Raw genomic sequence first — 13,568 nt, 5'->3', positions numbered from 1 at the left:
AGACGGGCTCTCCACCGAGACGCTGGGCTCTCCACCGAGACGCTGAGCTCTCCACCGAAAAACAAAGTTCAGCAGTAAAAGACGGGCTCTCCACCGAGACGCTGGGCCCTCCACCAAGACGCTGGGCTCATTACCGAAAAACAAAGTTCAGCAGTAAAAGACGGGCTCTCCACCGAGACGCTGGGCTCTCCACCGAGACGCTGGGCTCATTACCGAAAAGCAAAGTTCAGAAGTAAAAGACGGGCTCTCCACCAAGACGCTGGGATCTCCACCGAAAAACAACGTTCAGCAGTGAAAGACGGGCTCTCCACCGAGACGCTGGATTCTCCACCTAGACGCTCGGCTCTCCACCGAGAAACAAAATTCAGCAGTAAAAGACGGGCTCTCCACCGAGATGCTGGGCTCTCCACCGAGACGCTGGGCTCTCCACTGAGACGCTGGGCTCTCCACCGAAAAACAAAATTCAGAAGTAAAAGACGGGCTCTCCACCGAGACGCTGGGCTCTCCACCGAAAAACAAAGTTCAGCAGTAAAAGACGGGCTCTCCACCGAGACGCCGGGCTCTCCACCGAGACACTGGGCTCTCCACCGAAAAACAAAGTTCAGCAGTAAAAGACGGGCTCTCCACCGAGACGCTGGGCACTCCACCTAGACGCTGGGCTCTCCACCGAGAAACAAAGTTCAGCAGTAAAAGACGGGCTCTCCACCGACACGCTGGGCTCTCCACCGAGACGCTGGGCTCTCCACCGAAAAACAAATTTCAGCAGTAAAAGACGGGCTCTCCACCGAGACGCTGGGCTCTCCACCGAGACGCTGGGCTCTCCACCGACAAACAAAGTTCAGCAGTAAAAGACAGGCTCTCCACCGAGACGCTGGGCTCTCCACCGAGGCGCTGGGCTCTCCACCGAAAAACAAAGTTCAGCAGTAAAAGACGGGCTCTCCACCGAGACGCTGGGCTCTCCACCGAAAAACAAAGTTCAGCAGTAAAAGACGGGCTCTCCACTGAAATGCTGGGCTCTCCACCGAGACGCTGGACTCACCACCGAAAAACAAAATTCAGCAGTAAAAGACGGGCTCTCCACCGAGACGCTGGGCTCTCCACCGAGACGCTGGGCTCTCCACCGAAAAACAAATTTCAGCAGTAAAAGACGGGCTCTCCACAGAGACCCTCGACTCACCACCGAGACGCTGGGCTCTCCACCGAAAAACCAAGTTCAGCAGTAAAAGACGGGCTCACCACCAAGACGCTGGGCTCATTACCGAAAAACAAAGTTCAGCAGTAAAAGACGGGCTCTCCACCGAGACGCTGGACTCTCCACCGAGACGCTGGGCTCTCCCCCGAAAAACAAAGTTCAGCAGCAAAAGACGGGCTCTCCACCGAGACGCTGGGCTCTCCACCTAGACGCTGGGCTCTCCACCGAGAAACAAAATTCAGCAGTAAAAGACGGGCTCTCCACCGAGATGCTGGGCTCTCCACCGAGACGCTGGGCTCTCCACTGAGTAGCTGAGCTCTCCACCGAAAAACAAAGTTCAGAAGTAAAAGACGGGCTCTCCACCGAGACGCTGGGCTCTCCACCGAAAAACAAAGTTCAGCAGTAAAAGACGGGCTCTCCACCGAGACGCCAGGCTCTCCACCGAGACGCTGGGCTCTCCACCGACAAACAAAGTTCAGCAGTAAGAGACGGGCTCTCCACCGAGACGCTGGGCTCTCCACCGAGACGCTGGGCTCTCCACCGAAAAACAAATTTCAGCAGTAAAAGACGGGCTCTCCACCGAGACGCTGGGCTCTCCACCGAGACGCTGGGCTCTCCACCGACAAACAAAGTTCAGCAGTAAAAGACAGGCTCTCCACCGAGACGCTGGGCTCTCCACCGAGGCGCTGGGCTCTCCACCGAAAAACAAAGTTCAGCAGTAAAAGACGGGCTCTCCACCGAGACGCTGGGCTCTCCACCGAAAAACAAAGTTCAGCAGTAAAAGACGGGCTCTCCACTGAAATGATGGGCTCTCCACCGAGACGCTGGACTCACCACCGAAAAACAAAATTCAGCAGTAAAAGACGGGCTCTCCACCGAGACGCTGGGCTCTCCACCGAGACGCTGGGCTCTCCACCGAAAAACAAATTTCAGCAGTAAAAGACGGGCTCTCCACAGAGACCCTCGGCTCACCACCGAGACGCTGGGCTCTCCACCGAAAAACCAAGTTCAGCAGTAAAAGACGGGCTCACCACCAAGACGCTGGGCTCATTACCGAAAAACAAAGTTCAGCAGTAAAAGACGGGCTCTCCACCGAGACGCTGGACTCTCCACCGAGACGCTGGGCTCTCCCCCGAAAAATAAAGTTCAGCAGTAAAAGACGGGCTCTCCACCGAGACGCTGGGCTCTCCACCGAAAAACAAAGTTCAGCAGTAAAAGACGGGCTCTCCACCGAGACGCCAGGCTCTCCACCGAGACGCTGGGCTCTCCACCGAGAAACAAAGTTCAGCAGTAAGAGACGGGCTCTCCACCGAGACGCTGGGCTCTCCACCGAGATGCTGGGCTCTCCACCGAAAAACAAATTTCAGCAGTAAAAGACGGGCTCTCCACCGAGACGCTGGGCTCTCCACCGAGACGCTGGGCTCTCCACCGAGACGCTGGGCTCTCCACCGACAAACAAAGTTCAGCAGTAAAAGACAGGCTCTCCACCGAGACGCTGGGCTCTCCACCAAGACGCTGGGCTCTCCACCGACAAACAAAGTTCAGCAGTAAAAGACGGGCTCTCCACCGAGACGCTGGGCTCTCCACCGAGGCGCTGGGCTCTCCACCGAAAAACAAAGTTCAGAAGTAAAAAGCGGGCTCTCCACCGAGACGCTGGGCTCTCCACCGAAAAACAAAGTTCAGCAGTAAAAGACGGGCTCTCCACCGAGACGCCAGGCTCTCCACCGAGACGCTGGGCTCTCCACCGAAAAACAAAGTTCAGCAGTAAAAGACGGGCTCTCCACCGAGACGCTGGGTTCTCCACCGAGACGCTGGGCTCTCCACCGAAAAACAGATTTCAGCAGTAAAAGACGGGCTCTCCACCGAGACGCTGGGCTCTCCACCGAGACGCTGGGCTCTCCACCGGCAAACAAAGTTCAGCAGTAAAAGACAGGCTCTCCACCGAGACGCTGGGCTCTCCACCAAGACGCTGGGCTCTCCACCGAAAAACAAAGTTCAGCAGTAAAAGACGGGCTCTCCACCGAGACGCTGGGCTCTCCACCGAAAAACAAAGTTCAGCAGTAAAAGACGGGCTCTCCACTGAAATGCTGGGCTCTCCACCGAGACGCTGGGCTCACCACCGAAAAACAAAATTCAGCAGTAAAAGACGGGCTCTCCACCGAGACGCTGGGCTCTCCACCGAGACGCTGGGCTCTCCACCGAAAAACAAATTTCAGCAGTAAAAGACGGGCTCTCCACAGAGACCCTGGGCTCACCACCGAGACGCTGGGCTCTCCACCGAAAAACCAAGTTCAGCAGTAAAAGACGGGCTCTCCACCAAGACGCTGGGCTCATTACCGAAAAACAAAGTTCAGCAGTAAAAGACAGGCTCACCACCGAGACGCTGGACTCTCCACCGAGACGCTGGGCTCTCCCCCGAAAAACAAAGTTCAGCAGTAAAAGACGGGCTCTCCAACGAGACGCCGGGCTCTCCACCGACAAACAAAGTTCAGCAGTAAAAGACGGGCTCTCCACCGAGACGCTGGGCTCTCCATCGAAAAACAAAGTGCAGCAGTGAAAGACGGGCTCTCCACCGAGACGCTGGGCTCTCCACCTAGACGCTGGGCTCTCCACCGAGAAACAAAATTCAGCAGTAAAAGACGGGCTCTCCACCGAGATGCTGGGCTCTCCACCGAGACGCTGGGCTCTCCACTGAGACGCTGAGCTCTCCACCGAAAAACAAAGTTCAGAAGTAAAAGACGGGCTCTCCACCGAGACGCTGGGCTCTCCACCGAAAAACAAAGTTCAGCAGTAAAAGACGGGCTCTCCACCGAGACGCCAGGCTCTCCACCGAGACGCTGGGCTCTCCACCGACAAACAAAGTTCAGCAGTAAAAGACGGGCTCTCCACCGAGACGCTGGGCTCTCCACCGAGACGCTGGGCTCTCCACCGAAAAACAAATTTCAGCAGTAAAAGACGGGCTCTCCACCGAGACGCTGGGCTCCCCACCGAGACGCTGGGCTCTCCACCGACAAACAAAGTTCAGCAGTAAAAGACAGGCTCTCCACCGAGACGCTGGGCTCTCCACCAAGACGCTGGGCTCTCCACCGACAAACAAAGTTCAGCAGTAAAAGACGGGCTCTCCACCGAGACGCTGGGCTCTCCACCGAGGCGCTGGGCTCTCCACCGAAAAACAAAGTTCAGAAGTAAAAGACGGGCTCTCCACCGAGACGCTGGGCTCTCCACCGAAAAACAAAGTTCAGCAGTAAAAGACGGGCTCTCCACCGAGACGCCAGGCTCTCCACCGAGACGCTGGGCTCTCCACCGACAAACAAAGTTCAGCAGTAAAAGACGGGCTCTCCACCGAGACGCTGGGCTCTCCACCGAGACGCTGGGCTCTCCACCGAAAAACAAATTTCAGCAGTAAAAGACGGGCTCTCCACCGAGACGCTGGGCTCTCCACCGAGACGCTGGGCTCTCCACCGACAAACAAAGTTCAGCAGTAAAAGACAGGCTCTCCACCGAGACGCTGGGCTCTCCACCAAGACGCTGGGCTCTCCACCGACAAACAAAGTTCAGCAGTAACAGACGGGCTCTCCACCGAGACGCTGGGCTCTCCACCGAGGCGCTGGGCTCTCCACCGAAAAACAAAGTTCAGCAGTAAAAGACGGGCTCTCCACCGAGACGCTGAGCTCTCCACCGAAAAACAAAGTTCAGCAGTAAAAGACGGGCTCTCCACTGAAATGCTGGGCTCTCCACCGAGACGCTGGGCTCACCACCTAAAAACAAAATTCAGCAGTAAAAGACGGGCTCTCCACCGAGACGCTGGGCTCTCCACCGAGACGCTGGGCTCTCCACCGAAAAACAAATTTCAGCAGTAAAAGACGGGCTCTCCACAGAGACCCTGGGCTCAACACCTAGACGCTGGGCTCTCCACCGAAAAAACAAGTTCAGCAGTAAAAGACGGGCTCTCCACCAAGATGCTGGGCTCATTACCGAAAAACAAAGTTCAGCAGTAAAAGACAGGCTCACCACCGAGACGCTGGACTCTCCACCGACACGCTGGGCTCTCCCCCGAAAAACAAAGTTCAGCAGTAAAAGACGGGCTCTCCAACGAGACGCCGGGCTCTCCACCGACAAACAAAGTTCAGCAGTAAAAGACGGGCTCTCCACCGCGACGCTGGGCTCTCCATCGAAAAACAAAGTGCAGCAGTGAAAGACGGGCTCTCCACCGAGACGCTGGGCTCTCCACCTAGACGCTGGGCTCTCCACCGAGAAACAAAGTTCAGCAGTAAAACACGGGCTCTCCACCGAGATGCTGGGCTCTCCACCGAGACGCTGGGCTCTCCACTGAGACGCTGAGCTCTCCACCGAAAAACAAAGTTCAGAAGTAAAAGACGGGCTCTCCACCGAGACGCTGGGCTCTCCACCGAAAAACAAAGTTCAGCAGTAAAAGACGGGCTCTCCACCGAGACGCCAGGCTCTCCACCGAGACGCTGGGCTCTCCACCGACAAACAAAGTTCAGCAGTAAAAGACGGGCTCTCCACCGAGACGCTGGGCTCTCCACCGAGACGCTGGGCTCTCCACCGAAAAACAAATTTCAGCAGTAAAAGACGGGCTCTCCACCGAGACGCTGGGCTCTCCACCGAGACGCTGGGCTCTCCACCGACAAACAAAGTTCAGCAGTAAAAGACAGGCTCTCCACCGAGACGCTGGGCTCTCCACCAAGACGCTGGGCTCTCCACCGACAAACAAAGTTCAGCAGTAAAAGACGGGCTCTCCACCGAGACGCTGGGCTCTCCACCGAGACGCTGGGCTCTCCACCGACAAACAAAGTTCAGCAGTAAAAGACGGGCTCTCCAACGAGACGCTGGGTTCTCCACCGAGACGCTGGGCTCTCCACCGAAAAACAAATTTCAGCAGTAAAAGACGGGCTCTCCACCGAGACGCTGGGCTCTCCACCGAGACGCTGGGCTCTCCACCGACAAACAAAGTTCAGCAGTAAAAGACAGGCTCTCCACCGAGACGCTGGGCTCTCCACCAAGACGCTGGGCTCTCCACCGACAAACAAAGTTCAGCAGTAAAAGACGGGCTCTCCACCGAGACGCTGGGCTCTCCACCGAGGCGCTGGGCTCTCCACCGAAAAACAAAGTTCAGCAGTAAAAGACGGGCTCTCCACCGAGACGCTGGGCTCTCCACCGAAAAACAAAGTTCAGCAGTAAAAGACGGGCTCTCCACTGAAATGCTGGGCTCTCCACCGAGACGCTGGGCTCACCACCGAAAAACAAAATTCAGCAGTAAAAGACGGGCTCTCCACCGAGACGCTGGGCTCTCCACCGAGACGCTGGGCTCTCCACCGAAAAACAAATTTCAGCAGTAAAAGACGGGCTCTCCACAGAGACCCTGGGCTCACCACCGAGACGCTGGGCTCTCCACCGAAAAACCAAGTTCAGCAGTAAAAGACGGGCTCTCCACCAAGACGCTGGGCTCATTACCGAAAAACAAAGTTCAGCAGTAAAAGACGGGCTCTCCACCGAGACGCTGGACTCTCCACCGAGACGCTGGTCTCTCCCCCGAAAAACAAAGTTCAGCAGTAAAAGACGGGCTCTCCAACGAGACGCCGGGCTCTCCACCGACAAACAAAGTTCAGCAGTAAAAGACGGGCTCTCCACCGAGACGCTGGGTTCTCCACCGAGACGCTGGGCTCTCCACCGAAAAACAAATTTCAGCAGTAAAAGACGGGCTCTCCACCGAGACGCTGGGCTCTCCACCGAGACGCTGGGCTCTCCACCGACAAACAAAGTTCAGCAGTAAAAGACAGGCTCTCCACCGAGACGCTGGGCTCTCCACCAAGACGCTGGGCTCTCCACCGAAAAACAAAGTTCAGCAGTAAAAGACGGGCTCTCCACCGAGACGCTGGGCTCTCCACCGAAAAACAAAGTTCAGCAGTAAAAGACGGGCTCTCCACTGAAATGCTGGGCTCTCCACCGAGACGCTGGGCTCACCACCGAAAAACAAAATTCAGCAGTAAAAGACGGGCTCTCCACCGAGACGCTGGGCTCTCCACCGAGACGCTGGGCTCTCCACCGAAAAACAAATTTCAGCAGTAAAAGACGGGCTCTCCACAGAGACCCTGGGCTCACCACCGAGACGCTGGGCTCTCCACCGAAAAACCAAGTTCAGCAGTAAAAGACGGGCTCTCCACCAAGACGCTGGGCTCATTACCGAAAAACAAAGTTCAGCAGTAAAAGACAGGCTCACCACCGAGACGCTGGACTCTCCACCGAGACGCTGGGCTCTCCCCCGAAAAACAAAGTTCAGCAGTAAAAGACGGGCTCTCCAACGAGACGCCGGGCTCTCCACCGACAAACAAAGTTCAGCAGTAAAAGACGGGCTCTCCACCGAGACGCTGGGCTCTCCATCGAAAAACAAAGTGCAGCAGTGAAAGACGGGCTCTCCACCGAGACGCTGGGCTCTCCACCTAGACGCTGGGCTCTCCACCGAGAAACAAAATTCAGCAGTAAAAGACGGGCTCTCCACCGAGATGCTGGGCTCTCCACCGAGACGCTGGGCTCTCCACTGAGTAGCTGAGCTCTCCACCGAAAAACAAAGTTCAGAAGTAAAAGACGGGCTCTCCACCGAGACGCTGGGCTCTCCACCGAAAAACAAAGTTCAGCAGTAAAAGACGGGCTCTCCACCGAGACGCCAGGCTCTCCACCGAGACGCTGGGCTCTCCACCGACAAACAAAGTTCAGCAGTAAGAGACGGGCTCTCCACCGAGACGCTGGGCTCTCCACCGAGACGCTGGGCTCTCCACCGAAAAACAAAGTTCAGCAGTAAAAGACGGGCTCTCCACCGAGACGCTGGGCTCTCCACCGAGACGCTGGGCTCTCCACCGACAAACAAAGTTCAGCAGTAAAAGACAGGCTCTCCACCGAGACGCTGGGCTCTCCACCAAGATGCTGGGCTCTCCACCGACAAACAAAGTTCAGCAGTAAAAGACGGGCTCTCCACCGAGACGCTGGGCTCTCCACCGAGGCGCTGGGCTCTCCACCGAAAAACAAAGTTCAGAAGTAAAAGACGGGCTCTCCACCGAGACGCTGGGCTCTCCACCGAAAAACAAAGTTCAGCAGTAAAAGACGGGCTCTCCACCGAGACGCCAGGCTGTCCACCGAGACGCTGGGCTCTCCACCGAAAAACAAAGTTCAGCAGTAAAAGACGGGCTCTCCACCGAGACGCTGGGTTCTCCACCGAGACGCTGGGCTCTCCACCGAAAAACAAATTTCAGCAGTAAAAGACGGGCTCTCCACCGAGACGCTGGGCTCTCCACCGAGACGCTGGGCTCTCCACCGACAAACAAAGTTCAGCAGTAAAAGACAGGCTCTCCACCGAGACGCTGGGCTCTCCACCAAGACGCTGGGCTCTCCACCGAAAAACAAAGTTCAGCAGTAAAAGACGGGCTCTCCACTGAAATGCTGGGCTCTCCACCGAGACGCTGGGCTCACCACCGAAAAACAAAATTCAGCAGTAAAAGACGGGCTCTCCACCGAGACGCTGGGCTCTCCACCGAGACGCTGGGCTCTCCACCGAAAAACAAATTTCAGCAGTAAAAGACGGGCTCTCCACAGAGACCCTGGGCTCACCACCGAGACGCTGGGCTCTCCACCGAAAAACCAAGTTCAGCAGTAAAAGACGGGCTCTCCACCAAGACGCTGGGCTCATTACCGAAAAACAAAGTTCAGCAGTAAAAGACAGGCTCACCACCGAGACGCTGGACTCTCCACCGAGACGCTGGGCTCTCCCCCGAAAAACAAAGTTCAGCAGTAAAAGACGGGCTCTCCAACGAGACGCCGGGCTCTCCACCGACAAACAAAGTTCAGCAGTAAAAGACGGGCTCTCCACCGAGACGCTGGGCTCTCCATCGAAAAACAAAGTGCAGCAGTGAAAGACGGGCTCTCCACCGAGACGCTGGGCTCTCCACCTAGACGCTGGGCTCTCCACCGAGAAACAAAATTCAGCAGTAAAAGACGGGCTCTCCACCGAGATGCTGGGCTCTCCACCGAGACGCTGGGCTCTCCACTGAGACACTGAGCTCTCCACCGAAAAACAAAGTTCAGAAGTAAAAGACGGGCTCTCCACCGAGACGCTGGGCTCTCCACCGAAAAACAAAGTTCAGCAGTAAAAGACGGGCTCTCCACCGAGACGCCAGGCTCTCCACCGAGACGCTGGGCTCTCCACCGACAAACAAAGTTCAGCAGTAAAAGACGGGCTCTCCACCGAGACGCTGGGCTCTCCACCGAGACGCTGGGCTCTCCACCGACAAACAAAGTTCAGCAGTAAAAGACGGGCTCTCCAACGAGACGCTGGGTTCTCCACCGAGACGCTGGGCTCTCCACCGAAAAACAAATTTCAGCAGTAAAAGACGGGCTCTCCACCGAGACGCTGGGCTCTCCACCGAGACGCTGGGCTCTCCACCGACAAACAAAGTTCAGCAGTAAAAGACAGGCTCTCCACCGAGACGCTGGGCTCTCCACCGAGACGCTGGGCTCTCCACCGACAAACAAAGTTCAGCAGTAAAAGACGGGCTCTCCAACGAGACGCTGGGTTCTCCACCGAGACGCTGGGCTCTCCACCGAAAAACAAATTTCAGCAGTAAAAGACGGGCTCTCCACCGAGACGCTGGGCTCTCCACCGAGACGCTGGGCTCTCCACCGACAAACAAAGTTCAGCAGTAAAAGACAGGCTCTCCACCGAGACGCTGGGCTCTCCACCAAGACGCTGGGCTCTCCACCGACAAACAAAGTTCAGCAGTAAAAGACGGGCTCTCCACCGAGACGCTGGGCTCTCCACCGAGGCGCTGGGCTCTCCACCGAAAAACAAAGTTCAGCAGTAAAAGACGGGCTCTCCACCGAGACGCTGGGCTCTCCACCGAGACGCTGGGCTCACCACCGAAAAACAAAATTCAGCAGTAAAAGACGGGCTCTCCACCGAGACGCTGGGCTCTCCACCGAGACGCTGGGCTCTCCACCGAAAAACAAATTTCAGCAGTAAAAGACGGGCTCTCCACAGAGACCCTGGGCTCACCACCGAGACGCTGGGCTCTCCACCGAAAAACCAAGTTCAGCAGTAAAAGACGGGCTCTCCACCAAGACGCTGGGCTCATTACCGAAAAACAAAGTTCAGCAGTAAAAGACAGGCTCACCACCGAGACGCTGGACTCTCCACCGAGACGCTGGGCTCTCCCCCGAAAAACAAAGTTCAGCAGTAAAAGACGGGCTCTCCAACGAGACGCCGGGCTCTCCACCGACAAACAAAGTTCAGCAGTAAAAGACGGGCTCTCCACCGAGACGCTGGGCTCTCCATCGAAAAACAAAGTGCAGCAGTGAAAGACGGGCTCTCCACCGAGACGCTGGGCTCTCCACCTAGACGCTGGGCTCTCCACCGAGAAACAAAATTCAGCAGTAAAAGACGGGCTCTCCACCGAGATACTGGGCTCTCCACCGAGACGCTGGGCTCTCCACTGAGACACTGAGCTCTCCACCGAAAAACAAAGTTCAGAAGTAAAAGACGGGCTCTCCACCGAGACGCTGGGCTCTCCACCGACAAACAAAGTTCAGCAGTAAAAGACGGGCTCTCCAACGAGACGCTGGGTTCTCCACCGAGACGCTGGGCTCTCCACCGAAAAACAAATTTCAGCAGTAAAAGACGGGCTCTCCACCGAGACGCTGGGCTCTCCACCGAGACGCTGGGCTCTCCACCGACAAACAAAGTTCAGCAGTAAAAGACAGGCTCTCCACCGAGACGATGGGCTCTCCACCAAGACGCTGGGCTCTCCACCGACAAACAAAGTTCAGCAGTAAAAGACGGGCTCTCCACCGAGACGCTGGGCTCTCCACCGAGGCGCTGGGCTCTCCACCGAAAAACAAAGTTCAGCAGTAAAAGACGGGCTCTCCACCGAGACGCTGGGCTCTCCACCGAGACGCTGGGCTCTCCACCGACAAACAAATTTCAGCAGTAAAAGACGGGCTCTCCACCGAGACGCTGGGCTCTCCACCGAGACGCTGGGCTCTCCACCGACAAACAAAGTTCAGCAGTAAAAGACAGGCTCTCCACCGAGACGCTGGGCTCTCCACCAAGACGCTGGGCTCTCCACCGACAAACAAAGTTCAGCAGTAAAAGACGGGCTCTCCACCGAGACGCTGGGCTCTCCACCGAGGCGCTGGGCTCTCCACCGAAAAACAAAGTTCAGCAGTAAAAGACGGGCTCTCCACCGAGACGCTGGGCTCTCCACCGAAAAACAAAGTTCAGCAGTAAAAGACGGGCTCTCCACTGAAATGCTGGGCTCTCCACCGAGACGCTGGGCTCACCACCGAAAAACAAAATTCAGCAGTAAAAGACGGGCTCTCCACCGAGACGCTGGGCTCTCCACCGAGACGCTGGGCTCTCCACCGAAAAACAAATTTCAGCAGTAAAAGACGGGCTCTCCACAGAGACCCTGGGCTCACCACCGAGACGCTGGGCTCTCCACCGAAAAACCAAGTTCAGCAGTAAAAGACGGGCTCTCCACCAAGACGCTGGGCTCATTACCGAAAAACAAAGTTCAGCAGTAAAAGACGGGCTCTCCACCGAGACGCTGGACTCTCCACCGAGACGCTGGTCTCTCCCCCGAAAAACAAAGTTCAGCAGTAAAAGACGGGCTCTCCAACGAGACGCCGGGCTCTCCACCGACAAACAAAGTTCAGCAGTAAAAGACGGGCTCTCCACCGAGACGCTGGGTTCTCCACCGAGACGCTGGGCTCTCCACCGAAAAACAAATTTCAGCAGTAAAAGACGGGCTCTCCACCGAGACGCTGGGCTCTCCACCGAGACGCTGGGCTCTCCACCGACAAACAAAGTTCAGCAGTAAAAGACAGGCTCTCCACCGAGACGCTGGGCTCTCCACCAAGACGCTGGGCTCTCCACCGAAAAACAAAGTTCAGCAGTAAAAGACGGGCTCTCCACCGAGACGCTGGGCTCTCCACCGAAAAACAAAGTTCAGCAGTAAAAGACGGGCTCTCCACTGAAATGCTGGGCTCTCCACCGAGACGCTGGGCTCACCACCGAAAAACAAAATTCAGCAGTAAAAGACGGGCTCTCCACCGAGACGCTGGGCTCTCCACCGAGACGCTGGGCTCTCCACCGAAAAACAAATTTCAGCAGTAAAAGACGGGCTCTCCACAGAGACCCTGGGCTCACCACCGAGACGCTGGGCTCTCCACCGAAAAACCAAGTTCAGCAGTAAAAGACGGGCTCTCCACCAAGACGCTGGGCTCATTACCGAAAAACAAAGTTCAGCAGTAAAAGACAGGCTCACCACCGAGACGCTGGACTCTCCACCGAGACGCTGGGCTCTCCCCCGAAAAACAAAGTTCAGCAGTAAAAGACGGGCTCTCCAACGAGACGCCGGGCTCTCCACCGACAAACAAAGTTCAGCAGTAAAAGACGGGCTCTCCACCGAGACGCTGGGCTCTCCATCGAAAAACAAAGTGCAGCAGTGAAAGACGGGCTCTCCACCGAGACGCTGGGCTCTCCACCTAGACGCTGGGCTCTCCACCGAGAAACAAAATTCAGCAGTAAAAGACGGGCTCTCCACCGAGATGCTGGGCTCTCCACCGAGACGCTGGGCTCTCCACTGAGTAGCTGAGCTCTCCACCGAAAAACAAAGTTCAGAAGTAAAAGACGGGCTCTCCACCGAGACGCTGGGCTCTCCACCGAAAAACAAAGTTCAGCAGTAAAAGACGGGCTCTCCACCGAGACGCCAGGCTCTCCACCGAGACGCTGGGCTCTCCACCGACAAACAAAGTTCAGCAGTAAGAGACGGGCTCTCCACCGAGACGCTGGGCTCTCCACCGAGACGCTGGGCTCTCCACCGAAAAACAAAGTTCAGCAGTAAAAGACGGGCTCTCCACCGAGACGCTGGGCTCTCCACCGAGACGCTGGGCTCTCCACCGACAAACAAAGTTCAGCAGTAAAAGACAGGCTCTCCACCGAGACGCTGGGCTCTCCACCAAGATGCTGGGCTCTCCACCGACAAACAAAGTTCAGCAGTAAAAGACGGGCTCTCCACCGAGACGCTGGGCTCTCCACCGAGGCGCTGGGCTCTCCACCGAAAAACAAAGTTCAGAAGTAAAAGACGGGCTCTCCACCGAGACGCTGGGCTCTCCACCGAAAAACAAAGTTCAGCAGTAAAAGACGGGCTCTCCACCGAGACGCCAGGCTGTCCACCGAGACGCTGGGCTCTCCACCGAAAAACAAAGTTCAGCAGTAAAAGACGGGCTCTCCACCGAGACGCTGGGTTCTCCACCGAGACGCTGGGCTCTCCACCGAAAAACAAATTTCAGCAGTAAAAGACGGGCT

Source organism: Lathamus discolor, unplaced genomic scaffold (genome assembly GCF_037157495.1).
Source record: "Lathamus discolor isolate bLatDis1 unplaced genomic scaffold, bLatDis1.hap1 Scaffold_78, whole genome shotgun sequence".
Lineage (NCBI taxonomy): Eukaryota > Metazoa > Chordata > Aves > Psittaciformes > Psittacidae > Lathamus > Lathamus discolor.
Note: the sequence above shows the minus strand (reverse complement) of the source record.